This window comes from Pinus tabuliformis, chromosome X (assembly GCF_031772625.1).
Source record: "Pinus tabuliformis cultivar Carrire ecotype Pingquan chromosome X, CPIR1, whole genome shotgun sequence".
Taxonomy (NCBI): Eukaryota; Viridiplantae; Streptophyta; class Pinopsida; order Pinales; family Pinaceae; genus Pinus; species Pinus tabuliformis.
Genome location: NC_142308.1, coordinates 569,622,571 through 569,635,101, shown reverse-complemented (window position 1 = coordinate 569,635,101; position 12,531 = coordinate 569,622,571).

The window sequence follows — 12,531 nt, the reverse complement described above, 5'->3', positions numbered from 1 at the left end:
GATTACTGGTTTTGCATGCCTCAACCCTTAATTAGTGCTAGGGTTTGAGAAAATCTAAAATATTCTTTAAAATCCACACATGAGTAACATGGTTTATGTGGCATCCACTAGGTACCATGGTGGTCAACAAGGTTTGTCAACTTGTAGGAGACATAACTTCCACATACAAATTCCAACTTGGGTGAATTTCACACCGTTGGAAAGTCTAGTTTGTAGAATAATGTTAGGGGGTTGGAAACTATGCTCACAAAATTTAACCCCTAAAAATACCATTTGATGTCTCTAAATGGCTCTAGAAGGTTCAAGACCCCAAATTTTCAAATTAGCCAAATCCTCTAGTTTTTCCACCCAAAGAGTATCAAAATTATACAATGATCCATTCTAGATCATACCTCCTCATTTAGGGAGGCTTTTGGTCCCCATATTTTATTGAATGAGTTGAGGAAATTTGTCCTCCACCATTTCCTAGGAGTACCATTTTTCCTTTCTTGAAAGTTGTCCTCCAACTCAATCTACCAAAGGTCATGCTACCCCTATTTGGTAGTTTTGACCTTAATTTGCAAAATTGTAACTTTTGCTAACTCTACTTGAGATTTTGGTGCTAAGTCTTCTATGGTAAATAGGACCTACTCTTATATCCAATATGGAATGTTCATAGAGTTTTAGATTCCTCACATTCACTATTGAGTAAATGTGCATATATGAGGGTAGCTTGAGTCTATAGGCATTGTTTCCTACCTTCTCCAATACCTTAGAAGGGTCATATTACATAGTCTTGATTTTCTTACTAAGACCATGTAGCCTTTCTTTGTTCAGCTGTAACTAAACCGTGTCTCTTGCCTTGAATGGTTTCTTAGTTTTGTGCTAATCATATAGGACTTTCTACTTTCCTATGACATCATTAACATGTCATAAAATTGCAAATGGCTTTGTCTAATCACTTCAACAAATTTATCATTGTTCAAAACTTCTCCCACCATGTATTCCCTAAATTCCTCCTTCCGGCTCCTCCTTATTATCCATAAACAACATAGAAAGGTGAAGGTGGCAAATATCCAAAGCAACTTTCAAAAGGGGACTTACTAGTAGAGGCGTGGACTACTATGCTATAATAATGTTTATTATATATAATATTTTCATCTTAGGTCTTTGCATGCTTTTGATTGTATGCCCTCAAAAGTTGAATCGATTTCTTGTTAACTTCTTTTGTCTGCCCATCTGTCTATGGATGAAAAGCTATAGATCTTTTCAACTTGGTGTCCATCTTTTCCCAAAGTGTAATCAAAAGGAACTAAGAAATCATAACACCTCTCTAATAGATACTATGATGGTAAAATCAAAGATTTCAATGAGTTAAAGCAAATGACCATGGATGAATGTGCCGAAAAATTCTTGGAGTTGTTAATGTATGGTCAACATATTGAGATGAGAATTTTAAAGATACAACATTTTCTAAGTGGATTACTTTAATTTTATAAGCACAAAATTGAATTTGATGAGTCTCAAATTTTGAATGAGACCATTAAAAAGGCTAAGTATATAATAATAATAATAATAATAATAATAATAAATCCATGGGACATGGAAAAAAAGAAAGAGAAAAGTTTAATTAAAAAAAAGAAAAGTTTCACATTCCCAAAATCCACCAACACAAGGTGAAGTTAATCTAGTTGAATTGGTAGGAGGAAAGTCAAAAGAGGCTATTTAATGTTGAGGATGTGGAGAAGGACATTTGCAAAAATTGCCCACATTAAAGAGAAATAGTTAGAAATGTTCTTAATATTAAAGAAGCTGTAACTATTGAGGAAGGGAAATTTTAGAAACAAAATTATGGGATTTCAAATTTTGATTAGGTGATTTTCAGTGTTGTAGTGCTTTATTATCATGTGCCTCCATTTTATTTAAAAAGGAATTGTGTATCAAAGGTTAGTCCGCATTAATTTATGAAGAAGAAGGTATAACTATTCAGAAAGAGAAAATTATTATCATGTGCCTCCATTTTATTTAAAAAAGAATTGTGTATCAAAAGTTAGTCCACATTAATTTATGAAGAAAAAAGAATAACTATTGAGAAAAAGAAAAATTTAGAAGCAAAATTATGGGATTTCAAATTTTGATTAGGTGATTTGTGCTTTATTATCATGTGCCTCCAATTTATTTAAAAAATAATTATGTATCAAAGGTTAGTCCACATTTATTTATGAGGAAGAGGGAAAAATAAATTAGTTTTCAGTTGTGAAATTTGAGTTGCAACGATTCTTGGTAGTGGTTTCGCTCTCCTTTGTTGCACATTGGCTTTTTTACTCTCATTCACCCTAGCGCGGGGATTTTTTTGTTTTTTGTTTTTGGGAAATCACCCTCATTTTCTGTAATGTGGTTACAAGGGAATGATTCGTTTTATATAAAGGCTTAAAAGTCTTTTATATAATTGGCATCTACATCTTACTGGTTACATTCCTAGAATCATATTTAATACAGGAGCGCTGATTGCTTATTTGAAAAGCTATGGAATCTGAATTTCGAACTCAAGGCTCAACATGCCCTGGTGCTTCCAAACCCTTGTACAGTGCTAGGTAAGTCCTGTCAATATGTTGTATATTTGCTCTTTGATCCATTCTCAAATAGTTAAAGGGCTAGGCGCAGCGTGCTGCTGATAGAGTGGTTTGTTGGATTGCATAATCGCATAATCGCTTTATTCCTGGTCATTTCGTTGAATGCACTAAAGAAATCATTGATCAGTTGATTTTTTTTGAGGTAATGATTCTCCAAGTCATAGAGCTTTCTGAAATTGACGATTGTGGACTATGTTTTGAGTTTTTACGGGGTTTTTAAAAGGAACTCTGAGGTTTAGATTAAAGATTCAAATTTTCATATTTTCAGGCATTGGAGTATTGCTTTGATGGATTTGAATTCATCTGGCTCTTTTTCGTAGGTATAACAACTCACATATTCATCTTGTTCTTTTTCGCAGGGTGTAACTACTCACATCTACGGGATTGAGTCAAAACCTGCTGTGAATGGGGTAATATTCTAGTAAATTTGTTCATGTTATGTTAGGATTGCAAAAAGATTCGTTCGTTTTGTATTTTGAATTTTAACCCCTAAATGTTCACTAGGGTGATATCTTGGAAAATGAATTTAATTTCAGTCAAGTGAAAAAATATAAACATTGTGTGTTTATTTAAAATTTCATAAAAATTACCGAATGATGGTTCGCATTTTGTATTAGAAAAAACTTGTTTCAGTTGCTTGTCCCTGTATTAGAAAAAACTTGTTTCAGTTCCTTGTCCCTTCGATATATTCTGGGAAAAGATAATTTTAGGTTGCTTCCCCTGGATATATTCTAGAAGGTAGAATTTTAACTTTCTTGCTTCCAGAAATATTTTAGGAAAATAGAATTTTTAGCTTTACTTGAAGATGTGAAAAAGTATTGCCATTTTTGGGACTCCATTACAATTCTTAAGAGTGCTTTTAATATTTGTTTTTATTGATAGCTGATTGTTAGTTTTTGGTTTGTCTTATCTTGTATATGCTAATTTTTATAGATAGTGTATTGAACCTTGATCATGAAGAAATTCCAAGTCGGATTTTTTCTTATATAATTTTGAATTTTTTGTATAATTTTTATTGGCATAGTTTAGTTTATAAATGAAATGATTTTTTTACTAGAATTTCATGATACATTGTTAAGTAATATTGTGAGTTTTTGTTGTTTAAAATATATTTTTGAATGCATAAATGGATTTAACACAGTGAGATTGTGAGTTTTTGTTGTTTAAAATACATTTTTGGATGCATAAATAGATTCAGTGCCCTGAAAAATCCCTGGGACAATCAAATTTTACAGATTAAACAACTTAAACTCAAGTTTTTAAAAATCTCCGCGAGATTTCTGTTAAATTAACTAAATAAAATGCATTGAAAAAAATCATTTCATCTATTAATTAGACTATTACTATATATATATATATAATTAGACTATAATATATATATATATATATATAAAGAATTATTGAGTCATTTATCATCACATACTTACTGAAAGTGTAAAGTAGATAGAGGATCGGTGTGGACATTGTAATTTTGATATCCATGTTTGAAAGATTGTTCTTGCAACTTTGCAACCTTCTCGTGATACTAGTCGAGCTCACAATTCACACATTATTCTATCATACTTCAATGACTTTCCAAGGACGACATTTGCCATCTTTAAAGAGAAAAAGTCTAACTTATGATTTAATAATGATAGTCAGGCTGGTTTCTTTGTTTACTTGACGAAAGTATGGAAGAACTTGATTGATATCATCTCAGGCTTCTCCTGTTTTGGACCCAGTTTTTTATCCTAAAAGGTTTCAAGTGATCCTCCAAAGAAATCATGTAAGTGATAGTTAGGTTCCAAATCAGAGCATTAAATGTTCCAATGCCCCTAAGATTTATGTCCTTGTATTGAATATGGTCTGTTTCATAACCTTTAGGTGAATGAACTAGAGGGCAGGATAAAGTGGAATCTGCTGGTGATACTCTGGATCTTATCTAGTATGCTATGAAATGCTCATTGCCTAACATTAAACTTTATGGCTGGTCATGACATGTTTATTTGTGCCATTCTATCGATATAAGCAACCCCCAAATCTGTTCATCTGTGCATTTTTTATTTGTATTTACATGTAATTTTTATCCTCACGTGAAGTTATGGTAAGATTTATCAATGTTTTTTTGGATGGTCCCCAGCTAGCCTTGCCTTGAGTGAATAGAAACCTTTCACTTTTGAACTTTGGGATTCTTGAGCACATTTTTTACAGCAACTTCCTTTAAACCCAAACATTTTTACATCACAGTCGTGATTTTTAATTTTATATAGACAAAAAATTCTGCTTTTAACGCTTCATTTCATTTTAATCTTTCATAATCAATCAATCCATGCTTCGTTTCATGTTTCATCCATGAATTTAAATAAGCTTGAAATCTCCTTTGATGGATAATAAACATGGAGTGTTTGTAAAATTTAAAATGTGAAGTGAAGCAGTAATTTCGAAATTCATTCTGCAATGTTGCTTCCAATTCAAAATTATTTCAAAAACTATTTTTTTTCTTGTATGTGCAATGGCTTTATTTGGCTTTGTTGGGTCATGCTCATAGTTTGTGGAAGAAAACTAATTTTAATGAGTTGCAAAAAATGAGCTTTTCCACCATACAAAATCAACTTATCTCTTTTACCTTTGGTTTCATAAACCCACACTATGTGGAGTATTATTCATATTTGGAAGCAGAATAAGGTAGATTGAAAACATCCTTCAAGCGAAGACACTGGCTAAAAATTACCAAGGATGAAAGAGCAATCTTAGATTCAAAAACTATTGTTGAGTATGTTGAAATTGGACTTTTTATGCAAGTATATGAGGGCTAAAAATGCAGTTTGTAAGTGTGATTGTGATGACATACTTTGTTTCCATGTTTATCCCCTTCATGCTTTTGCTAAAACTCACGTCTTTTGAAGGCTATGAGAACCAAGAGCAAAAGTTTAAATGCTTATGCTAAATTGTAGCAAATTTTCCATATTAGTGTTGAAATTTGAAGAGGAATGAGCTTCGAATAGCACATGCATTTCCACCAATCTTCATCATTTTTAGAAATTCAATTTTCAGCTCACCCTTGCTTGCTTGGGAGTGCAGTTTTCAGCTATGACATTCATTGCACATATTTTAAACTTTGACATGTAATTTCCAGCTGTCTGTTGATAGCTGTAAATGCAAATTTCAGATCACGTTTGCAAGTATGAGAGTGCAACTTTCGACTCTTCTTGGATTGTTTTAAGTTTGAAAGTGTCAATTTTCTTTGTTGAGTTTGAGCAAGTTGATTTTAGTTTTGCTAAAATTGCATTTTCAGCCCACTTTTAGGCATGCCTGGAAATCAAAGTCAGATCTTCTTCTTCTAGGCTTACTGAAAATTTGCATTTCCAGTTTTCATGTTCAAGACTGAGATGGTATTTTCAGCGTCATGTCCCAAAAAAAAATCTATTTCTTTCATAGCTTGAAACATGCATATCCAACCTTCATCCTCACACATGAAACATGCATTTTGAATCTTAAAGTTGCATCTCAGCTCTCTTTTGAGTTCTAAATCACTTTCTCATGCATATTTTGGTTTTTTTAAGCCTTCATTCTTTTTGAAATAAAAAATGTGTTTTGCATTTTGCTTGCATGAATGTTGAAATTTGTTATTGAGGTCTTGCATGATAGGTCAACGCATACATGTTTATAATAAGCCAAATCCCCATATTTGAAGTTGTTTGATTCTTGATAATAATCTCAGCATGTTAAAAATAACTCATTTCAAAGTTGAGTTCAACTTGAACCTTGTTTGAAGGACCATTCGAGATGACCCATTGAAATGTGGTTCTTGCTCCATGGCTTGTTTTTACCTAGTGTGGAGAAGCTTTCTTGAGTGGTGGGGATACAACATAATGCATTCTACTTTTGTGATTTAACGTAAATGCTTTTAAGGCATAAATATTTGCAAGATTAATCACATAACATGCTAAATGGTAAATTTTATTGTATATTACAATCTTTTGAATTAAGAGTAATTTTGTTTTGCAGGTTCATAATAAGCATGGTCAAACCAAGCCAAAGTAAATAGTTGCATATAACTCTACTAATTTATTCAAATTTAAAGAAGGGTTAGGTAATGGATGATCTGGACTTATGTAGGACCGAAACAGAATACAAATATAAACATAAACATAGAGATGCAGTAGAAATAAATCTTCATTTCATTACTATTAAAGAACTGAAAGACGCTTACATACAAAATGGAAATAAACTAGTTCGGGCGATGGTAGCTTATCTTGAGAAGAGATGTGGTGGCGACATCCCCTGAACTGTGTTATAATGAGGCTCAAGGGCCTTTTTATTATTGAAAAACAAAGGAAACCTTTAACAACCAAAACCCTAATGCTAGGAGATAGAATGCCAAGAGTTTGTAGGCCCGTTGGGGTTAGTTGGACAACCAACTTCCTGGGGTCGTAACTTGGTCATATGATCTCTGTTTGGCGCGTATGATACCTTGTTAGAAAGGCCTATCTGAGTGATACAATATTTGCAGCAGACCCCTGCTTGCCTACGACTATGGGCTTGTTGCGGACCTCAAAAAAAACGCTGTTTAGGGGGTCAAAATAGCTCTGAAAGTTCAAGACCCGAAAAATTGCTAAAAATAGTAAATTGTGCTATAATCAAGGAAACTGATGAAATCAGCTGGAGGTCCAGGTGGAATAGGCAGGTGGCCATCGATATCCACCTGGATCAGTGCTCCCCTGTTGAAGCAATGATCTCCATTGCGTGCAAAGCCTCCATGAGGTGAGGAAATTTTTGTTGAACTTGGTCCCTAGTGAGCCACTTGCCCTGGTGAAGGAGTTGGCCTGCTTTGACAACTCAATATAGCTGGATCCTTTGTTGGCGAGTGTTCTTGATCTGTGTGTCCATGATCTTATCAGTTGTGGCCTGTTCGATACAGCTTGGGTTGAGCTTTGTTAGTGTCAACTGCTCAACAATGTCTGATGTGTCTAACAATGGGGGAAAGTATGGTTGCAGCTGGTCCACATTGAATACTGGGTGCAAGCCAAGGAGTGGTGGAATGTTGAGCTCGAAATCATTGTCTCCTATAGTCTTAGTGATGGTGTAAGGCCATATCGAAGCGGGCGAAGTTTGTGGTGGATCCCAACGAGGTGCTCCTTCTGCAAATGTAAACAAACTTTATCGCCCACTTGGAACTTGTGTGGCACGCGATGCTAATCATGACGCTGTCTGTACTTAGCATTTGCTCTGTCTAATATGTCATCAGCTTACTGGCGGATGTGTTGAATGCGTTTAATGAAGTTGGTAGCTCTGTCAACTTCAGATTGGACATGATCCGAATCTGCCTGAGTAGTTGCAAGTGGTATGAAAACATCAATGGGACATAGTGGTTGGAATCCCAACCCCACCTTAAAGGGGCTATGGCCAATTGAGTTGTGGAGAGCCTATTGTAGCTATGCTGGACATAGGGGAGGCTTTCATCCCATGTGCGTGGATGCTTCGAGTTGTACATGTGCAGGATGTGCACAATCATCCTATTGACGACCTTTGTTTGGCCATCAGTTTGGGGGTGGAAGGTCGTGGACTTAGTGAGCTTGGTATCCAACAACGACTAGAGGCTTGACCAGAATTTACTTAGGAACCTACTGTCTTGATCTGAGACAATAGACTGTGGGATCCCAAAGTGTACTCATACTCATTCAAAGAAGAGTTTGGTAGTAGCTTTTTTGTGATACTCTTCTTGCAGGTCGCTAGAATGACCATCTTAGAGAACTTTTCGATGACCACGAAAAACACAGTTGTTGCCATGCTTAGTAGAAGGAAGGCCTGACATGTAATCCATGGAGATGAATTCCCAAGGTCGGCTAGGAGCAGGCATAAGAGTATACATGCCTTACTTTTTGATTGTAGGTTTGATAATGACACAAGCAGTGATGTATCTGATGTACTTCCCAACATCTTGTTGAAGGTGTGACCAATAAAAATACTTCTGCAACACTACCACTGCTTTTTTTAACCCTAAAAAGTCCAGCGACCCGACTGTAGTGCGCCTCCCAAATCATCTTGGCATGCTTGCTTCAAGGAACATAGAGGTGTCCCAGGTGGCATAACAATGCATCCTGGAGGTGAAAGTCTGTAACTTGTTTGGCTTCTAGGAGCATTTGGTATGTGGTACTGAATTTTGAATCACTCTTGTAAATATGCGGCCATCCCAAAGTTTCGTCTCCACTCGAGTCGAGCACAGTGGTCAACGCCATAACTGGCGGTTGGCTGAGGTAGTGTGCAACATTATTGGGTGCTGCCCTTCTTGTACTTAATGTTCAAATGGAATTGTTGCAGATATGCAGACCATTTTTTATGACAATTGTTCTACAACTTTCCTTGTGTCTGTATGAATTGCAAGGGTCAATGGTCTGTGTGGATGACTGTTTCCTTCCCCAGAATGTAATGCTTCCATTGTCGGCAGGGTTGCACAATGGAATACATCTCTTTGTCATAGGCGGGATACTTTTAGACTGTATCTAAAAATGTCTCACTGTGATATGCCACCGGATGCCTCTGCTAGGTAAGAACTGCACCAGTAGCATAGTCGGAGGCATCTGTCTCAATTTCAAATGGTTGCTGCAGGTCTGGTAATGTGAGCACTGGTGCAGAGAAGAGGTGATGCTTCAACTCGACAAATGCCTTCTAGTGGGATTCAGACCAAAAGAACTTTGCTTTCACTCTGCCCTTGGTGACTTGACTCAAAGGCCAAGTGATATGAGAGAGAGTCCCAACACGAACCTGTGATGGAAATTGACAAGACCCATAAAGTTGCGGAGATCTATTAGAGTGGTTGGGGCTGACCAATCCCAAATAACTTATATCTTGCCTCAGTCCACATGCACACCCCACTCATCAATGTACCCCAGATATTGAACCTGGGTCATACCAAAAGTGCATTTCTCCAAATTGGTACACAATTTGTGTTGTCGCAGGGTTTGGAGGACTTGTCGAATATGGTCTTCCCAACTCTGACTGAAGATCAGGATGTCGTCCAAATACAATACTACGAATGAGTTTGTGAAGGGTTGCAAGATGTCATCCATTAACCTCATGAAGGTTGTGGGGGCATTCATCAACTCAAAAGGCATGACTGGCCATTCGAAAAGGCCCTCCTTAGATTTGAAGGCAATCTTCCACACATCAGAGGGTTCAATTGGTACCTGGTGATAATCAGACTTCAAGTCAATCTTGCTGAAATATTTGGCCCCCTTGAGCTAGTCCAAAAGGTCATCAATCTGTGGGATTGGATACCTATTCCAGACAATGATCTTATTTAGTGCCTGATAGTGAATACCAAGCCTCTAGGTTTCATCCTCTTTTCTGTACCAACACGATCAGGCTCCCACATGGTGATGAACTTGGCCTGATGTGCCCTTTTTGCAACAACTCCTAAATCTGCCTCTTGATTTCATCGTTCTCCAAAATAGAGCATTGGTAGATCGGTCCATTGGGTAGCAGCGTGCCCGGGGTCATATTGATGGAGTGTTTGACCTGACAATGTAAGGGTACCCCTGTGGGTGAGGTGAAGATGTCCCTGTACTCCTCCACGACCTTGTCCATCTATTGTTGCTGTGCGAAGGAGCCATGTCTGGAGGCTGTGGATGTGGCCACAATCTTCCTCTTGCTCTGAGGGCGAATCATAAGGAAGACAAATTTCCGAGTCTAGGAAATGATCTTACTTCATTCTTTACAGAGATCAAAGAAAATGGGTAGGCGACATAACTATGGTATCCTATACAATTATTGACCCAAAGTAATAAAACAGAAGAGGTTTGTATTCATATACAACATGACGCTTCCATAGGTATGGTTGACCTAATAAAACATCACAAACTTCCAGAGGGGCAACATTGCACAATACCTCATCTATAAAGGGCTTGATGCTATAAGGCAGGCGACCACCGATGGCTGACACATAGATCTTGCCCTTGGTGGAGCCACCTGATGGTGTATAACTGTGCATGCAGCGTTGTTGGCAGCGTCAATCTCTTAATTAGCTTAGTTGAGATCAGGTTCTTCTGGTTCTCACTATCAATGATGAATTGCACCGATGAACCCTTTACCCACATTTGTGAGTGGAAGAGGTGCTCCCCCTCCTCTGGATCATCAAGTTCTGCTTTTTGGAGCTTGGTGGTGGCTACCGTCATAGTGGGTTCTGCATCAATGATCTGCTTTCCTTGTTAGTTCCCTTGTTGGGTTTCGACTCAGAATCAGAGCATGCATCTGTCTTTGAGTCTTTTAGCTCAGCCACCAGCGCCTGCTTTGCGCGACATTTGTTCGTGTTGTGAGTGGGAGTTTTATGGAACTCACACCACTTGCAGTGTCCTTCTTCGCCTTCCCATTATTCTTGGCTTGCGGCTTCGAGGAGTTGTCCTGGGGGGTCGCGGCCTAGCTCTGCCCTTTTCTCTATGGCTTGGGGGCGCCTTTGCTTTGCTTTGGGTTTGCAAATCCAAAGTCTTGCTTCTTTTGCTTGAATTTCTGCTCAATCTTGGCAGCATATTGGTATGCTGCACCAAGCGAGGAGATGTCCAGGAACTCCATTTCCTCCTAAATGTATTTGTGCAAACAACGCGGTACTTGAGCACCAGATGTTTCTCAGAATCTTTGATACCTAACTTTGTGCATAGGGTATGGAAAAGATTCGTCAGCTCATGCACATCTTGTTCCCTTTGCAACTGCAACGTAGTCCATTTTATGTACTTGTCGTCATAACTCTCAACAAGGTAATATTATTCTTTGACAACATCTTGGAAAGAGTTCCAAGAAGGTGTCGGCTGAAAACAGAGAGGGTTCCTTGGCTTGTCTCTCACAGTAAGTTTCCCACCAGTCCTTGACATCGGGGGTGACTTTAAGTTGTGAAAAAGTAATCTTTTCCATGTCAGAGAAATATGGATCGAAAAAATAACCTTCCAGTGGATTTAGCCATTTATCTATAACATCTGCATCTATTTGACTTTAGTATAGGGATATCGAAGGTAACTTGTATCTTGAAGGGGGCGGTGCCTTTGAAATGACTGTGGATGAAGATTCGTCATTGGTTGGCATTTGTCGAAGGATCTGGGCAAAGTTGTCCATCATTTCGTTCCGCTGTTGCTTGAGGGCTTCTTTGAGCAACAATTTTGATAGGATCTCTTGCTCTCTCATCTTTCTTTTCTTTTGCCATGGGAGGTCGTTGGTGTCGGCGGGGCCAGTCTTGCAAGGGCTCAACTAGTTCAAGTCCTAACTCCTTATACCCGACCTTGTTGGGGACATGCACAAAAAAATAGAGAAAGGGCAAACCGCTCTGATACCACTGATCCGGAGTTATGCAGGAATGAAACACAATACAGATGTAAACATAAACACATAGATGCAACATAAATAAATTTGTATTTCATTAATATCAAAGAACTGAAAAATGCTTACATACAAAATGGAAATAAAAAACTAGCTCGAGAGATGGTAGCTTATCTATGAGAAGAGATGTGGCGGTTACATCCTCTGAACTATGTTACAATGAGGCTCAAGGGCATTTTTATTATTGAACAACAAAGGGAAACCCTAAACAACCAAAACCCTAACCCTAGGAGATGGAATGCCAAGAGTTTGTGGGTCCCGTTGGGGTTAGTTGGACAACCAACTTCTCAGGGTTGTAACTTGGTCATATGATCTTTGTTTGGCATGTACGATACCTTGTTAGAAATTTCTCTCCAAGTAATACAATATTTGTGACATAAGACTACGAGCCTGCCGTAGACTTCCAAAAAAATGTCGTTTAGGGGGTCAAAACAACTCTGAAAGTTTAAGACCCGAAAAAACTGCTAAAAATAGTAAATTGTGCTATAATCAAGGAAATTGATGAAACCAGTTGGAGGTCCAGGCAGAATAGGCAAGTGGCCACCAAATCCACCTGTATCAATGGAATTGAAATGAA